Raw genomic sequence first — 17,706 nt, forward strand, 5'->3', positions numbered from 1 at the left:
GGCAGGTACCTTTGGAGCTAACCAAGCACAAACTGTTCAATGTTAACTTGGATGCCATAAATCCCACACCCTCAAAACAGGTCAATATATTTGGCCATTTAATGCATCTGTGTCTAACTCAAAAGTGAGATTTCAAATAGATAATAGGTGCAGGAGGAGGCCATTCGGCCCTTCGAGCCAGCACCGCCATTCAATGTGATCATGGCTGATCATTTTCAATCAGTACCCCGTTCCTGCCTTCTCCCCATACCCCCTGACTCCGCTATCCTTAAGAGCTCTATCTATGTCATAGAGTCATACAGAACAGGAAGCTCTTTCCTGTCAATGCCCATTATGTATTCATTTAGATGACTTACAATTTCAGACACTTAGCCTGTAGCTTTCTATGTTGGCAATTCAATGATGCGAGAGCTTTTCCTCTCCTTCCGTCAAAAGACATTGAAAAGAAATGGGAAGTTGGGCATATCTTCACTATGCAAGATAAAATGGAGCCTGGTTTTAAAAAGGGAGTCATGAACGTTTGCCAACAGAATGCACAATGCTTGGACCAATTCACAGTTTTACCCAGCAGAGATGGGTGGTTGCCATCAGGGCTGTGGAGTTGGAGTCGGAATCGTGGAGCCAGAGTCGGAGTCATTTTGGTGTTGCTGGAGTCGGAGACACAAGAAATCAAGGAGTCGGAGTCGGGTGTTTAGGGTATCGATTACCATAGTTAGGAATTAAATGAAATTAAGTTGAGGGAGCAAGACATTGACCTTGTGGAAGATGGATCCACTGAGAGAATGTTCAACAAAAAAGAAAGATAGGTAAATGACAGAGTCAACTGAAGACATGGCAAAAGGATAACTTTGAGCTTGCACATTGCTGCTGAAGTTGGAGATCTAGAGGGGGGCGGGGGGTCTAACAAAACTGGCCATACATAAAAAGCAGCTATGCATTCTATAATCGTCTCAGTGAAGTAATTGATTTGGCAAAAAAATAAAATAATAGAATGTTTACAAATTCAGAATGCCACGCAAGCTATTGTGTCCATAGTGGTCAAGAAAGATCGTCAGTTTAATTCTTCCATCTAAAATCTGTGGCTCTGCATGATACAGCTCTTAAAAAAGTTATGTACACTTGAAACGTCCTAAGAGCTTCTGTCTCTACCGTCCTTTCAGGCAATAAACTCCAGACCTTTACCACCATTAACTGAAAGAAAAATGTTGTTATCCTTTAATTATTCTACTATTCACTTCAACCTATTCCCTTTGGATTTGACCCCTCTGGTAAGAGATTTGTATCCTTTCAATCCATATCCCTTAATTTTTCTTACTGTGCCCAGGAATAGAGGACCACTCTAGTTTTGCAGATTCCAAGGCGGCTGATGGAAACTGATCAGTCTAAAGAAGGGTCCTGACCTGAAACGTCGTCTGTCCATTTCCCTCCACAGAAGTTGCCTGATCCACCGAGTTCCTCCAGCACTTTGTTTGTTGATCAAGTCAACTTGAATTTATTGTCATGCGCACAAGTACGGTGAAGTACAGTTAAAATGAAAATCTTGCTTGCGGCAGCATCAGGCACATAGATTCAGAAAACACACAAAAACATAAATTATAAAAATTACATAAATTCTACAAGACGGTGAAAACAAAAAGACTGCAAAATAAAAAGACGTTAGTTGAAACAATTGCAAAACAAGTCAATAATGGCGCAAGACGTGCTCTATAGTATTCTGCTGAAGAAGTAGGATTAAGATTGAGATGTCAATTCAAGATCCTGACGGATGTAAGAAAGTAGTTGTTCCTGGTGTGGGACTTCAGGTTTCTGTACCTTGTGCCTGATGGTGGCTGCAAGAAGAAAGCATGGCCCCGGATGGTGGGAATCTATGATTGATGCTACCTTCTTGAGATAGTGGCTCATGTAGATGCTTTCCATGACTGGGCTGTCCAACATTTTCTGCAGCCTTTTGTGTTCTTATGTGTGGGAATTGCACCACCAGGCCATGATGCTAATCAGATTACATTCTACAGTGCACCTGTGGAAATTTGTTAAGATTATTCCAAATCTCTTTAAATTCCTAAAAAAGTAGAGTGCTAGAGCGCTCTCTTCATGATCACATTTACGTGCTGGACCCAGCCAGGATAGGTCTTCTGAGTTATCACCCAGGAATATGAAACTATTAGCCTCTCTGGTGTGTTACGACAAATTTGTAGAATTTCTAGAATGCAGGCTGACTGAATGAGGTTGAAGAGCTGCTTTCCTTCTGCTGCTTATGAAGGCATTCTGTGGCCCCAATGCATGGCCTCAAGGTTCTCAACATTATCCTTAATGCTCCTTCTCCAACTTGAGCTGTCAAATGCTCATCATATGGTAACCCAATCATTCTCTGGATCATTCTCATAAACCTCCTCTGGACCCTCTCCAACGCCAGCACATCCTCCACAGATATGGGTCCAAAACTGTTCATAATACTCCAAATGCAGTCTGCCAATGCCTTATAAAGCCCCAGCATTACATCTCACACAACAGAGCTCAGATTGTCTATTTCAGAAGTCTAGCACCAGGCATGCAAATTATGTCGCCTACGGAAGGATGCTTACAAATCAGTTTGAAGGATCCCCCCAGGTTCATGGTTCTGCAGGCAGTCTAGATATCAGAAGTCACAAGAGAAGGGATAACTACTACACAGTTTTATTTTTCCACTTTGAACTTCAAATACACTTTTCAGATAAATCTCCCCTCAGCCCTTTGTTCCAAAGAAAATAACCCTAGTCTGTGCACATTTTCCTCACAGCTGAAATATTCTAGTCCTGGCAACAACTTTGCGCCCACCTATGCATCTCTCGTGCAATCATTATCTTTCCGAGAATGGGATGATGAGAAGCGAGTACAAAAATGAGAATTTAGATCATGTTATTTGTGGAGAAATGGCATTTGCAAGTAACATTTTCTTTTTTCTCCAACTTATTAACTACTTCTCCTCTGTGATTAGGGAAGCATCTGATAAATGCCCAGATCCTCCCAAGATAATTAATTACATTGACAGGGAATATGGGTACAATTTTAATATAGTGACCAGTAACAGCAAGAGACAAAGGAGCAGTTTGTGATCATGTAGCTTAACTAAACATTGATTAGAGATCGAGAGTTACAGCATGGAAACAGGCCCATTGGCCCACCGAGTCCACACTGACTACCAACCATACATTTACATTTAATCTTTCCATATTACCACTCACTTACACACGCAAGGAATGTGCACAATTTTGTCTTCTTCCACAAAATGGAAAAACATTTATTTACAGTTTTACAAATAGTTTTCAAATTTCTTTAGTAGAAAGATTGGGGTAGATCATACCACAATCCTCGTATTAAGGAAATTTGAGAACAATTAGATCTAGCAGCATACAAACCCATGCAGCTGTTGCTGAATTTAGGCTGAAGTGCTGTATTCTACTCAGAGCACTCTGCTTCAGTCACCTGAACGACATGGTGGAGTTCTCCAAATGGACAGTATCAAGTTCCATATCTTTACCAGCTCTAAAGCTAATATATCAGCCTGCAAAGCCAAGCCCTGCCTGCTTAGACTTGATGCCATAGAATGTTGGAAACATTTGAGTCAATTTGAATTAATAAAGCTAACTTAAGCATAACTTTTTTTTTTGAAACACAGTTCCAACTCTAACAGCCGTTGAATCTTGGTCCAGAGCCATCAAAAACCAATCTACCTGTACAGGACACAAAAGTAGGCTATTTACTTCATATGTACTCCACCGTGCAACAGACTGATCTTTTCCCTTTGCATTAATTTATGCACTAGCCTCATTATTTAATTATCTTAAAGTAGAAAAATCTATTCCTTTTTTAAAAATAAACTTAGAAACTGAGTGTGCTAGAGTTCCAATTTCAAAGATTCACAACCTTCTTGGAAAAGTTCTTCTCAATACTATCCTGAATGGTCTATCCCATACTTTGAGATTGTGACTAGCTCTGCATACCTTGGGCAGGGGAAGTATCAAACCCTCATATACTGTTTCAAGCTCATAAAAGTTTGTAACATCTTAATAACATAATTCTTCCAGACCAAAGAGATTATAGGCACTGTTTACTTAGTCTTTCTCATTAGACAACTCCTCTTATCCAGGAATCAATCTGGTGAATCTCTGCTGTACTTGGTCCATTGCACGGATCTGCTTCCTTTGGGAGACCAGATCTCAACACAATTTCCAAGGATGCCTAACCAGGACAGTGTGTAATACAGTAAAATATATTGACTCTTATACCCAAATCCTCCTGTAATAAATGCCAACATACCATTTGGCTACCTAATTGCTTGATTTACCTGCAATGTTAACTTTGTGATTTTGTGTATAACACCCAGTTTCAACCTCTTTGTTTTTTTCCTAATGAAGTGATTGCCTTACATTTTACAATATTACATTCCACCTACTATATATCCTTGCCATTCACTTAACTGGTCTACGTCCTCTTGAAGCCCCTCTGAATTTTCCTCTCAACCCACACTGCCGTTAGCATTGTACCGTCAAACTGGAATATTATGGCTGATCTTATATCCAAATCATTGATATAGATTGCCAGTACCAAGAACCCCATCATCGATCTTTGTGGCATCTTACTATTCAGTCTCCCTGGTAAATATATTCCACCATTCCCTCGCTCTGTTAACTAATCTTCATTTTACACTTGTCTGTTACCGACTGTCATAATAAACTCTTAGTTTGTTTAATGACTTTGCAACGTACCTTGTGAAAGGCCTTTCTGAAAATTTAAATGTCATGTTCACTGTGTTACGTAGAATGCCAAACTCAGATCTGATCACCTTTCCATAAATCTAGGAAGATTTTGCCCAACCTAATTATTATTTACTAAGCATCCTTTTACCACACCTTCATACTACGCCAGCTATTTCCCTGCTAATCATTAGCTAACTCATCTGCATTTTCTCTCTTCCTCTTTGCTTAATTAATGGGGTTGCATTTTTGGATTATGACAACCAGTGCAGCTATGACCTTCATCACAGCCTGTTTGAAAGCCGTGGAATTCAATCGTATTTTAGTCACATTAATTTAAAACAAATGTAACAGAGAAGCTAATGCTAATTTCTTTCTGCACCTCTTCCCTTTAGATTTACTGTTCACAATTTATTTGTCTTGTCTTCTTCAGCAATGGAGGATGCAAAATTTAATTTAACTTCTCGGCTGTTTCCTATTTGTCAATATAATTCCTTCTACCTCAGTCGATGTGGTTCATTATACATTCTTATAGAATGTTGAAAAAAAACAGGTTAAAGTTGCTTCACACTACATTCTACTTTCCCTTTTCTTATCAGCATCTTATTCACCTTCCTATTCTTATTCACCTTCCTATGCTGAATTCTGAATTTCCCAATTCTTAGGCATTCTGCACTGTTGTTAACGTAAGCCTTTCCCTTTGATCTATTACTGCGTTCTACTTATTAGCCATGGTTACCCTTTTTTTAAATTAGGATTTAATGCTATAAACTTATACACTCTTTTTGTAAGCTATTATTTACTAAGGATACTTAGTAAATAATCAAAGGGTCGGGCAAAATTAATTTGCACCAGTGAGCCAGTCATATTAAGATATGCCCAATGCTGCAGTTGGCCTCACTGACAAGCTAAGCAAAGGGCTCCCAGTGGAAGACTGTGCTGTCCAAAGGACTGGCAGATAATGGTCTTTGGACAGTGGAATATCTGCAAAATTTGATATTAAACTGAACAAGAACCCTTGTTCAATTTAATATCAGTGACTGTGGTAGGATTTTAAAAGCAATAAATCAGAAAAAAATATTAATAGGTTTTTGGCAGAATTTGAGTTAATTGTGGAAGCTTAGCATGGATCTGAAAAAGGCAGATTACCTTTGACAAATCTAATTGGATTTTTTAACAGAGTAGCAAAGTCTCACACAAGAGGTTGGTCAACCAGTGAGGGTGCATGAAAATCAGGATCAATACACTAACAAGGATAGAAATTGAATATCACACAAAAAGCAAACAGTGTGAACAAATTGATACTTCTCAGGTCAGTAGGCCTGATTGATGGGGTACCACAGGAATCAGCGATTGAGTTCTACCTCAGCAATTCGACTCATGGGGCAAAATATAAGTTTCCAGGATAACAAAATAAGCAGAATTGCAAAAATGAAGGAAGGAGTCTCGGTTAGACTATACGTGGAGTACAGTTTTGCACTAACCACCTAAGGAAGAATGCACTTGCAATAGGCGGAGAGTGCAGTGGAGATTTCCTGGACAGGTTCCAGGGATTTCAGATTTACTCGAGGAAGAGAAACCAAGTGTACTGGGATGGCAGTCCCTAAAGTTAAAAATAGAAAATCACAATAAAACGCACATAATTCTGAAAAGGGATTGACGGTAGATGCTGGTTGGATGCTTCCCCTCACCAAGAAGCCAAGGAATTGGAGCGCAGTTTCAGAATAAGTGGTAGTCTGTTTAGAATTGAGGAATATCTACACTCTGTGGTAAATCTTTGGAATTCTGAATGAAAGGCAGAACAGCTTTCAAAGTTTAGTTAGCTTTTTCCTATTATTCCCATTAGGTTAATGAATGGAATGCAGTGGGCAATGTCTTTACAAATTTTCACAGAAACACGTGACCACATAAAAGACTTGATCACAAAATTGAGGTGCATGGAATACAATACTAAGTGTCATCCTAGAAAACAAAAACTAGCCTAAGGATACAAAATGGCAAGTTCTAGATGCAAGAATGACAGACATTGTATTTTCTGTGGTTTAATGTAAGACCAATTCTGTGGTCAAATGTACAAATAAGTTGGATATTCCACTAGTCAAATTATAACATTTGTTTCCATCAAATTGGCCAGCAGTGAGAATGATACCTATCAACTGTAAAAGGACACAGATAAGCTTAAACAATTGGCAGACAAAAGGGCATAATTTAATGCAGAGAAGTGAGAGGCCCAAACCTCTCCTGCACTGGTGCGGCTCCTGCACTGGTGCGGCACCCACTCCTCTCCCCCCCACTCCCTCCTCTCCTTCCCTCCCCTCCCCCCTCAACGCCCCTTATCCTCCCCCCTCCCTCCCTCCCTAGGAGATAGATTTAAACTTTAAAATGTGAATAACTTTAAATATATAACACCGATTTCAATGAAATTTCTTCCATTAGACGGTGAGTAAGGTGGGCCTAAAATTGTCGCGTTATTGTATACCGTTTTGGCTGTAGTTCAGGAACAAATAAACAGAGAGGAGAGCTCTTCAGCGGGTAGTCCATAGAGCTCAGAAGACTATTGGAACACAGCTACCAGCTTTGGAGGGCATCTACAACACACGATGCCTCAGAAAAGCCACCAGCATTCACAAAGACTCCTCACACCCCTGCAATAGTCTGTTCAAAATTCTACCATTGGGCAGACGCTACAAGGCCTTCTACGCCCGCACCTTCAGACTCAGGAACAGCTTCATCCCCAGGGCCATAGCTGCTATAAACCGGTCCTGCTGAGCCGGATGGTCACATCGCACAATGAACCGGCACAGACCTACTTGAACTTTATACTGTTTTAAAACTGTTTCTAATTTTGTTTCACTGGGTTGTATAAATTTATACATTAGCTAATTAATTTATTGCATCGTATGGAAGACGCATTCCCAATCTTGATGTACCCCTGTACAATGACAATAAAGATATATTGTATTGTACAAACAAACGAGAGTTTTAGTATATAGATGATGAGGATGGTAATACAGACTCAATGATATAGCTCCAAAGAATGCACAGGAATAGAGTTTAAAAAGGGTGTGGGAGATAGATTCCCAATTTACTCCATTCCCATTGTTTAAAACAGTATAGAGCTGGTGGCAAGATAAGACTATCAAAATGGAAAACAATTAATTTCATAAACCAAATGAGTTATATTAATGCACATTAAGGATGCCAGGAATGCTAATGTATCATGGTCAGCACATGGGAGCCCTGAATATCAATGTGATTTGGGGCAAAAACATCTGCAGGAAGAAACATTAGTTTACAGAAGTTCATCTAAGAGTCATTGAGTTGGAAATCGAGTTGCAGACAAAGGGGTACATTAGGATTAGGTAAGATTTAGAACAAAATACAGTGCTGGAGGAACTCAACAGGTCAGGCAGCATCTGGAGAGGGAATGGACATCCACAGTTATGGGTTGGGATCCTTCTTCCAGGGTAAGATTTACTTGGATGCTTTATATCAGGAGATGGTCACAATCCTTAAGATAGGGTCCTCTAATTTAGGAAGTGATTAGAGATTGGAGAGTGCAGCTGCAAGTGAGGCAGGCAAGTAGATCAGGGCAGGAATGCACGAATATCTGCCTTTGCAATTGTCTAAAGAATCTGATGAGAAATGGAAATACACATGGTTAAACAAAATGGCCATCAATGAGCTAATGATACGAGATAGACGATAGATAATAGGTGCAGGAGTAGGCCATTCGGCCCTTCGAGCCAGCACCGCCATTCAATGTGATCATGGCTGATCATTCTCAATCAGTACCCCTCGCCTGCCTTCTCACCATACCCCCTGACTCCGCTATCCTTAAGAGCTCTATCTAGCTCTCTCTTGAATGCATTCAGAAAATTGGCCTCCACTGCCTTCCGAGGCAGAGAATTCCACAGATTCACAACTCTCTGATTGAAAAGGTTTTTCCTCATCTCCGTTCTAAATGGCCTACCCCTTATTCTTAAACTGTGGCCCCTGGTTCTGGACTCCCCCAACATTGGGAACGTGTTTCCTGCCTCTAACGTGTCCAACCCCTTAATAATCTTATACGTTTCGATAAGATCCCCTCTCATCCTTCTAAATTCCAGTCTATACAAGCCTAGTCGCTCCAGTCTTTCAACATATGACTGTCCCACCATTCCGGAAATTAACCTAGTAAACCTCCGCTGCGCGCCCTCAATAGCAAGAATATCCTTCCTCAAATTTGGGGACCAAAACTGCACACAGTACTCCAGGTGCGGTCTCACTAGGGCCATGTACAACTGCAGAAGGGCCTCTTTGCTCCTATACTCAACTCCTCTTGTTATGAAGGCCAACATTCCATTGGCTTTCTTCACCGCCTGCTGTACCTGCATGCTTCCTTTCAGTGACTGATGCACTAGGACACCAAGATCTCGTTGTACGTCCCCTTTTCCTAACATGACACCATTCAGATAATAATCTGCCTTCCTATTCTTACCACCAAAGTGGATAAACCTCACACTTATCCACATTAAACTGCATCTGCCATGCATCTGCCCACTCACACAACCTGTCCAAATCACCCTGCAACCTCATAGCATCTTCCTCATAGTTCACACTGCCACCCAGCTTTGTATCATCTGCAAATTTGCTAATGGTACTTTTAATCCCTTCATCCAAGTCATTGATGTATATTGTAAATAGCTGCGGTCCCAGCACCAAGCCTTGCGGTACCCCACTAGTCACTGCCTGCCATTCTGAAAAGGACCCCTTTATCCCCACTCTTTGCTTTCTGTCTGTCAACCAATTTTCTATCCATGTCAGTACCCTACCTCCAGTGCGAGAGAAAGCCATTTAAATGGCGGAGAAAAGATTACAATCAGGGGAATTTACTGTTTTCTGCTGCAAAGCACAACATTCCTGAAGGCTGTGTTATGTATTGAGTGCCAGAGTTCAGGAGCTGAGTAAGCAAATATATGATGGAAGTGGAAGGAACCAGTCATCATGGTATATGTAGGTATCAACATGCACAAGACAAAGGACGATGTTATGCATAATCAGTACAACGAGCTAAGCTCCAAATTAAGCAGAACCCCTAAAAGTTATAACATCCAAATTATTACCAAAGCCAAGTGAAAATTGGCACGGGACAAAGAAGAAGTGAATATATAGCTCAGAGACTGGTGTGGTAGAGTGCGTTTGGGCTCCGAGGCACCAGCACCACAATTAGAAAAAATGGGAACTATACAGATGGGATGGTCGAAACCAAAACTAGAAATAGGATTTCAACTCAAACAATGGGAGCAAGGGATGAGAGTTCAGTAGACGTGCTGTCATAAAGTGGACATAGAACCATTAGGACATTAATATAGGAAATAATGAAAAGATTGACACAGGGGGATTGAGTGTACAAATCTAAAAGAAAAAGAGCAGAGAAGCTAGGATTTGCAGCTCGTCCCTCCATATCCATATGCAAATAGAACATAGTACAAGCAACTATGCTTGCTTTTAAATATCGTTATAACTCCTCTGCACCTCCTCCACAGAAATCAGATCTTTCCTGCTATGTGTGACCTGAATTGCAAGTGCTCAAACATTGCACTGCGTCCCAAGACCTGATGGATGTGGACAGTGGAGATGATCAGTGCCAGTGAGCAGGGGGACACAGAGGGATTAGAGGTCAGCTGCAGGAGGCACCCTAAGGCATGTAGGCTGAGCAGTGGCCGTGTGAGGTGAGGGGATGGTGCTTTTGCAGGTCGGGATATCGGCGGAGTGGGTTGCTGGAGGCCCTACAGCAACCGGAGTATCGCATGGATCAGACGACATGGCAGGCTCCCCAGAGGTCGGATGAGCGTACGGATTGGACACCTGCCGTGGCAGAACAGCGGTGAAGGACATCGACAGCATTGCCTGGCCATTCCGACCCTTATAACTCAGACCCATACAACTCCATCGCCAGGACATCGGGACTTTATGGCCAAGTTAAGACTCTACATTTTTAATGACTGAAGTTTGAAGGTCAAAAAAAGCACTGGAAACTTGGCAACTCTTGTGGTACTGCCTCAGCGTAATATACTATTCTTACAACTCTTGTACCAGTATGATTGTACCGATGAATAGCAAGTGTAAGAAAATAACTGCAGATGCTGGTACAAATCGAAGGTATCACAAAATGCTGGAGTAACTCAGCAGGTCCGGCAGCATCTCAGGAGAGAAGGAATGGGTGACGTTTCGGGTCGAGACCCTTCTACAGACTGAGATGCCGCCTGACCTGCTGAGTTACTCCAGCATTTTGTGATACCTCTGATGTATAGCAAAATCGTTATTGAACAATGTGCAAAAAAATGGAATTTCACTATACCTGGATATTTCTGACAATAAAGCACCATTGAACCATAGGATGTTACAAAAAATAATGACTGAACATAAAGCCCTGCTTGTGACAGTCAAAACAATGCAGATATCACTTTACCACTCGACCTACTTGTGTTACCACTTTCCGGGAGCTATGGACTTGGACCCTGATATCCTTCTATACATCAATGCTGTTAATGGTCTGGTCACTTACTGCATATTTTCCCTTTACATTCGACATCCCAAAGTGCAACACCTCACTCTTGCCTGGATTAAACTGCACCTGCCATCTCTCCTCCTCTATCTGTAACTGATCTACATCCCACTGTATCCTTTGACAACCTTCTTCATAAACTGCAACTCCTCCAATTGTTGTCATCTGCAAACAACAGAGGTCTCAGATCACCACTGGGCATAGACCTAAAGCCAGAATTATACCCATAGAAGGCAAAGGGTAATGGTGAAGGCTATGCTAGTTCTGAATCTAAACCACCAAGTCACCATGAATCCATGCATTGTAATCTTCTGAATTATTTTTCAGTGCAGGGCCTTGTCAAATGGTTTCCTAAAATTCATGTAAATAACATCCCCGGGGCCGCCCTCAACAATTACCCTTGTCACCTGTTCAAAAAACAACCCAATTAAACTACAACCTACCCCACACAAAGTTACGTTTACTGTCCCTAACTAGTCCATTCTCTTCCAAATTCAAGTAAATCCTAACCCAAAGAATCCTATCCATTAACTTCCTCACCACTAATTTAAGACTCACCAGCCTATAAATTTCATAGATTATCTCTATTTTCCTCAACCATTCATCTGGGATCTTTCAAAAAAAGGGAGGTTGGGGTGAAGTGAAAAGAATGGGAAATATTTTTTCTTCTGTAGAATGGCCTTGAACGTGCTATCTGTAGGTTGGTGGAAAGAGAGGCAATCAAGGATTTAAAAATAAAGTGAATAAGCATTTGAAGGATATAAATACAAGGCCATTGGAATAGAGCTGGGGAATGGAACTGCTTGGATTGCTCTGCAGAAAGCAGTCATGGATTTACATGCGCTAAAATGCCCATTTCTATTGCATCACAGTATTGTCTCCAGCAGAATCTGAATTAGAAGCAGTCAACATCCCCTGCAATATTACTATCAGCGCATCAACAAGTGATGTGGAAGGCTGACAAATCTTTGAAAATTAGACATTTTTATGCAATGGCAAATACGCATTTACTATAAACAAGGCACAAAAACTGGGATGCTATTTTGGAAAGTGAACAGATAGCCTTTACTGTGGTACAAACTGAACAATAGATCTTATAAGGCTTGAGAGAGTTTGGCATAATATTTGAGGGATTTTGCAGCTGAGCTCATCAAATACAAGTTAAAGAAGGTGTAACTACATCAGAAAAATAAAAGGAACACAAGGAATAAAATATAGTAAATGAACACAAGGAATAAAAGGAATCAAATAAAAGTTCAAGTTCCAAGTTTAGTTTATTTGTCACATGCACATACACGATGTGCAGTGAAATGAAAGTGGCAATGCCTGCAGATTGTGCACAAAAAAGAATTACAGTTACAGCATATAAATAAAGTTAATACAGAGAAGACAAAATTTAGTCCCTGGAGTTATAAAAGTTAACAGTCCTGATGGTCTGTTGGAAGAAACCCCGTCTCATCCTCTCCGTTTTCACAGCGTGATAGCGGAGGCGTTTGCCTGACTGTAGCATCTGGAACAGTCCGTTGCTGGGGTGACAGGGGTCCCTCATAATCTTGCTTGCTCTGGATCTGCACCTCCTGATGTATAGGTCCTGCAGGGGGGCGAGTGTAGTTCCCATGGTGCGTTCTGCCGAACGCACTACTCTCTGCAGGGCCATCCTGTCCTGGGCAGAGCTGTTCCCAAACCAGACTATAATGTTGCCGGACAGGATGCTCTCTACAGCCCCAGAGTAGAAGCAATGAAGGATCCTCAGAGACACTCTGAATTTCCTCAACTATCTAAGGTGGTAAAGGCGCTGCTTTGCCTTACCCACCAGTGCGGCAATGTGCGTTGCCCATGTCAGATCCTCTTTGATGTTGACTCCCAAGTATTTAACACTGCTCATCCTATCCACAGTAGACCCATTTATCTCCAGTGGCATGTTGAGCCCTTCTAAAGTCCACAATCAGCTCCTTAGTTTTTGTGACATTCAAGAGGAGGCTATTGTCCTGACACCAGAGTGCCAGATCAGCCACCTCCTCCCGGTAGGCCCTCTCATCATTGTCGGAGATCCGGCCCACCACCACAGTGTCATCAGCAAACTTGATGATGGAGTTTGAGCTGAACCTGGCCACACAGTCACGTGTGTACAGGGAGTACAGTAGGGGGCTAAGGACGCAACCCTGGGGGGATCCTATGTTCAGGGTGAGGGAGCTAGATGTGTGTTCCCCCATCCTGACCACTTGGGGCCTGGTGGTGAGAAAGTCCAGGACCCAGGCACACAGAGGGGTGCTAAGCCCCAGTTCCAGCAGCTTCTCAGCCAGTCTGCTGGGGACTATTGTGTTGAAAGCTGAACTAAAGTCAATGAACAGCATCCTCACATAGCCCCCCTGGCTGTCCAGATGAGAGAGAGCGATGTGCAGAACCTGGGAGACCGCATCATCCGTGGACCTGTTCGGACGGTATGCGAACTGTAGTGGGTCCATGTTGCGAGGAAGGAGGGCACAGATGTGCTTCTTGATTAGTCTCTCGAAGCATTTCATTACAACCGAGGTGAGGGTCACCGGTCGGTAGTCATTTAAACACGCTGGAGAGGCATTCTTTGGCACCGACCTGTACAATGATGGATCTTTTGAAGCATGCAGGGACCACGGACTTGGCCAAGGAGAGGTTGAATATTGTGGTGAGCACTGGAGCAAGCTGAGTAGCACAAGACTTTAGTAGTCGCCCAAGTCATGTGCATACTCCATTCAATGCAGCATAAATGGACTATTCCCAGAGGCTAACAAAGAAATATAGTAAATGAAGCATTTTTTCCATGTTGTCAAAAACAGGCCAGAAGATTCAATAAGTTAAAGATCATATCAATTAACCAAAACATTCTGCAGGGAAGCATGATACAGTGAGTTATCAAAAAAGGCAGAGAACAGCAAAAACAACACATCTCTTGCGGGTGAAAGAAAATTAAGAGGAATAATGGAATGACAGGTGCAAGAAATTAAATGAATGCGCATTTTCACTGTTGGGAACAGTGAAAGAGGACCCATGGCCCAATGATGAGAATGCCAATGGAAATCCATGAAGAAAAGTAGTATCCAAACAAAATCTCTGGACCAGATCCTCTGCATCACATGGTTCCAAACCATGGGTGCAGAGATGGTATATGCAATCTTCCAAAATCCTTCATGCTCTGGAATAGTTCCAGCAGGTAGAAAGATAGCAAATGTAGCAGCAGCATTTAACAAATGAATGAACAACTCACAATAGGTGTCAGACATAAAGGGGCATACTAACAGAGTATTTTCAAAATGTACTTCCTCAACAACACTTTGGCCATCTTCTGGAATCCTATCGCCAAGAAAAACCTAGACCCATACTCTTACATAACAAAACGTGGTATATAAATACATTGTAATGCTCAAGTGTAATACTTCATTGAACGATTGGAAATACTCACTCCCATCGATAATACCTCGGCTCTTTAGTAGGTCATTATCTCCCTGCTGAAACAGGACCACTGAATGTAGCACTCGCATTCGGATATTTGTAAATGTGAACACCACAATGCAATCATATTTTTGAAGGATAGTTCGTGTGCACGTACTATCGCTCTTTAATGCACAGCATTGACCGGAGTACAGGGAAAAAATCATGGAATTAAGATTCTCACATAAATTACATGTTTGCTGGTTATTGATATAGAGGAAAGCATAGAAATGACAATTTACAGTTGTTTTCTCTAAAAAAAATGCACGTAATTCAATGTATCGTATTATTTACTCCTGGAACAGGTAAGTAGACGGCTCGACAACTTAAAAACGTAACCTTCAAGGCGGAATCTGACCACACGTTTTTGCGTCTTGGAGAGCCACGTCTCTCCAAATGATCTCAAAGATTGAACGGCAGGCCTTTATTTATATCCATACGGTTTATGTTTGGCAGTAGAAACAGGCCTGATAATTGAACTATCGGTGCGCACAAAACAAGAAAGAATGTTTAATTTCATATTTGTACTAGCCGGGTAAAAAGGAAACAAGGGTGTCGAGCTTTTTGGATTTGGCTCGAGTGTATTATTAGGCAGGGATAGCATTTCGAAAGCTCCGCCATTTTCACCTCGTCATCGCATTTCCAGAGAAAGGCAGGGCCAGTGCGAGCCTGAGAGACACACAAAATAATACGAAAAAACCGCGAAAACAACTCAACAGGAAATACAACATCCCAAATAAAGTCCTCAAACAGCATCCAATGCCATTGTCGCAATCCCCACCCACCCAAAAAGTTACAATAATCTACCTGCCGCAAGCAAAATCTCAACAGATGTGCACTAGCAACTCCAATACAAAAAAAACCATTGTTTTCCTCCAATTCAAATAGCTGGCAGCTTAGGAAATGGTCAAAGCGAATAAACCAGACTACACTGGAGCTAATCGACGAAGTGCCCTGTATATTACTCATAACGTTTACTGCACAAATCCCTTTTCCCGGGGGCAATCGCAGCTCTGGATGACTGTCAGGGGCCGAGAGAAAACTACATGATTTTTTTGCGATTACTTCAGATCTACCTATCGCCTGACGCAAGTGCAGGCAGAACAACAATTTGGATTAACGAAATCTAAAACTGGAACACAAAGTGCAAAGCAGCTGTAAAATACCTGCGTTACAATCGGAAACCAAATCAGGATGATGACCTGAATCATTATATTCCCCAAAAGTATTAATTTTATACGATATACTTTGGTGGAGACGCTTGGACTCAGAGACAGTTTCTCTCTCTCCCCGGCCGGTGTCGAGGATGTGTTTTTGACGGGTCTAGAGAGGTGGGGCTGGAAACGAGTTTCAAACAAAACAGAGGGGATGTGGATGATTATGAGAACTGTCATTGGAGAAGTGTGTCGGAGACAGGACAAGGACAATACTGTCTGTGGATTAACGGGAACAAGAGTCTGAAAGGCCGATAAGAGAAACAGTGTAACGCGTTGCTCCTGGAGCAAAGGGCACCGGATCCCGTCCGGATGGAGGGATTGGTCTCGGAACGGAGACACGGATTCCTTCCCGATCGACGGATTGCAGCTTGAGCAGAACCACCGGGATCCGTTCGGATCGAGGGATTGCTCCTGAAGCAGAGACACCGGATCCAGTCCGGATCGTTTGCTCGTGCAGCAAAGGGCACCGGATCGAGTGACTGCTCCTGGAGCGGAGATGCCGAGCGACACTCACTGCCAGGTGTCAGCTGTGAGGATGCGGGCTCCATCCAGCCTGATGCTGTGGAGCGGGCACCGTTCCTCCCCGCCGCCTCATCACCCCGTCGCCCCACTCGCCGGGAGACTCACACCCGCATTCCCAAGCGCCGCTTGCGCTGCCAAGCAACTCACCGGCGTTGGTGTACGGGAAGGCTGGCGGTGCTGCGGGCCGGGCCTGGTGGTGACGGCGGCAGCGGAGGCGGCTCCCCCGCCCTCTCACTGAGCCGCGGTCGCCGGGACACGGAGCGTTTGTTCAAAATCACGCGCCCAGCGCCATTCCTCCCCCGTCCCGCATCCCATAATACCAGTGCGATCCGCGGAGCCCGTCACGCGCGCGCGCCCGCCCGCTCCCGCGCAGCCAGGCGCGCTCGCTCGCTCGCTTGCGCACACGCTGGCGGCCACTCCGCGCGCTCCCGCGTCACGTCACGTGCTCGCGTGCAGGCAGCCAGGCCCCGCTCATCCAACGCGCTCACGTCATCGTGTCCCGCCCCAACCCCGCGCTCTGTCTGTCGGTCATCGCATCAGTCTGAGAAAGGGTCCCGACCCGGGCGGAGCTGCTCAGTTACTCCGGCACCTTGTGTCTCAAGAAGGGGCCCGACCGAGCCGATGCCAGGCAGAGGTGTTGCCTGAGCCGCTCAGTTATTCCAGCATCTTGTGTCTGAAAAATAGTCCAGACGCTGAGCAGAGATGCTCCTGGAGCCGCTTAGTTGCTCCAGCATCTTGTGTATGAGGAAGAGTCCCGTCCCGGGCAGATGCTGAGCAGAGGCGCTGCCTGCGAGCTGCTCACTTACTCCAGCATCTGCAGTTGTGTCTTCCTGCTGTTGCTTCTCAGGCGGTACTTCACTGTTTACGGAGACACAAGGAACTGCAAAACACCAGTCACTGAAAGTAAACATGCAGGTACAGCAGGCAGTGAAGAAAGCTAACGAGCTAACGTTATTGGCCTTCAATAAAGCTAACGTTATTGGCCTTCATAACGAGAGTATTTGAGTACAGGAGCAAAGAAGTCCTGCAGTTGTATAGGGCCCTGGTGAGACCACATCTGGAGTATTGTGTGCAGTTTGGTCTCCTAATTTGAGGAAGGACGTCCTTGCTATTGAGGGAGTGCAGCGTAGGTTCACGTGGTTAATCCCTGGGATGGAGGGACTGTCATATGAGGAAAGATTGGAAATTATAAAAGGACGAGACAAGCTAGATGCAGGAA

General features: G+C 43.3%; 1 protein-coding gene across 4 annotated transcripts in view; it reads right to left on the minus strand.

The window, feature by feature from the left end:
* Positions 1-16,788, minus strand: part of lin54 (lin-54 DREAM MuvB core complex component) — an 87,295-nt gene extending 70,507 nt beyond the window's left edge. For 2 of the 4 annotated variants that reach the window (XM_078401438.1, XM_078401429.1), the window contains exon 1: positions 16,635-16,788. The gene's annotated coding sequence lies outside the window, so the exon portion shown is untranslated. Of the gene's footprint in view, positions 1-1,400; positions 1,544-16,634 lie in introns of all 4 variants that reach the window. The other 2 variants (XM_078401419.1, XM_078401409.1) reach the window with 2 other exon arrangements.
* Positions 16,789-17,706: the final 918 nt, after the last annotated feature.

The sequence above is a fragment of the Rhinoraja longicauda genome, chromosome 1, assembly GCF_053455715.1.
Source record: "Rhinoraja longicauda isolate Sanriku21f chromosome 1, sRhiLon1.1, whole genome shotgun sequence".
NCBI classification, from domain to species: domain Eukaryota; kingdom Metazoa; phylum Chordata; class Chondrichthyes; order Rajiformes; family Arhynchobatidae; genus Rhinoraja; species Rhinoraja longicauda.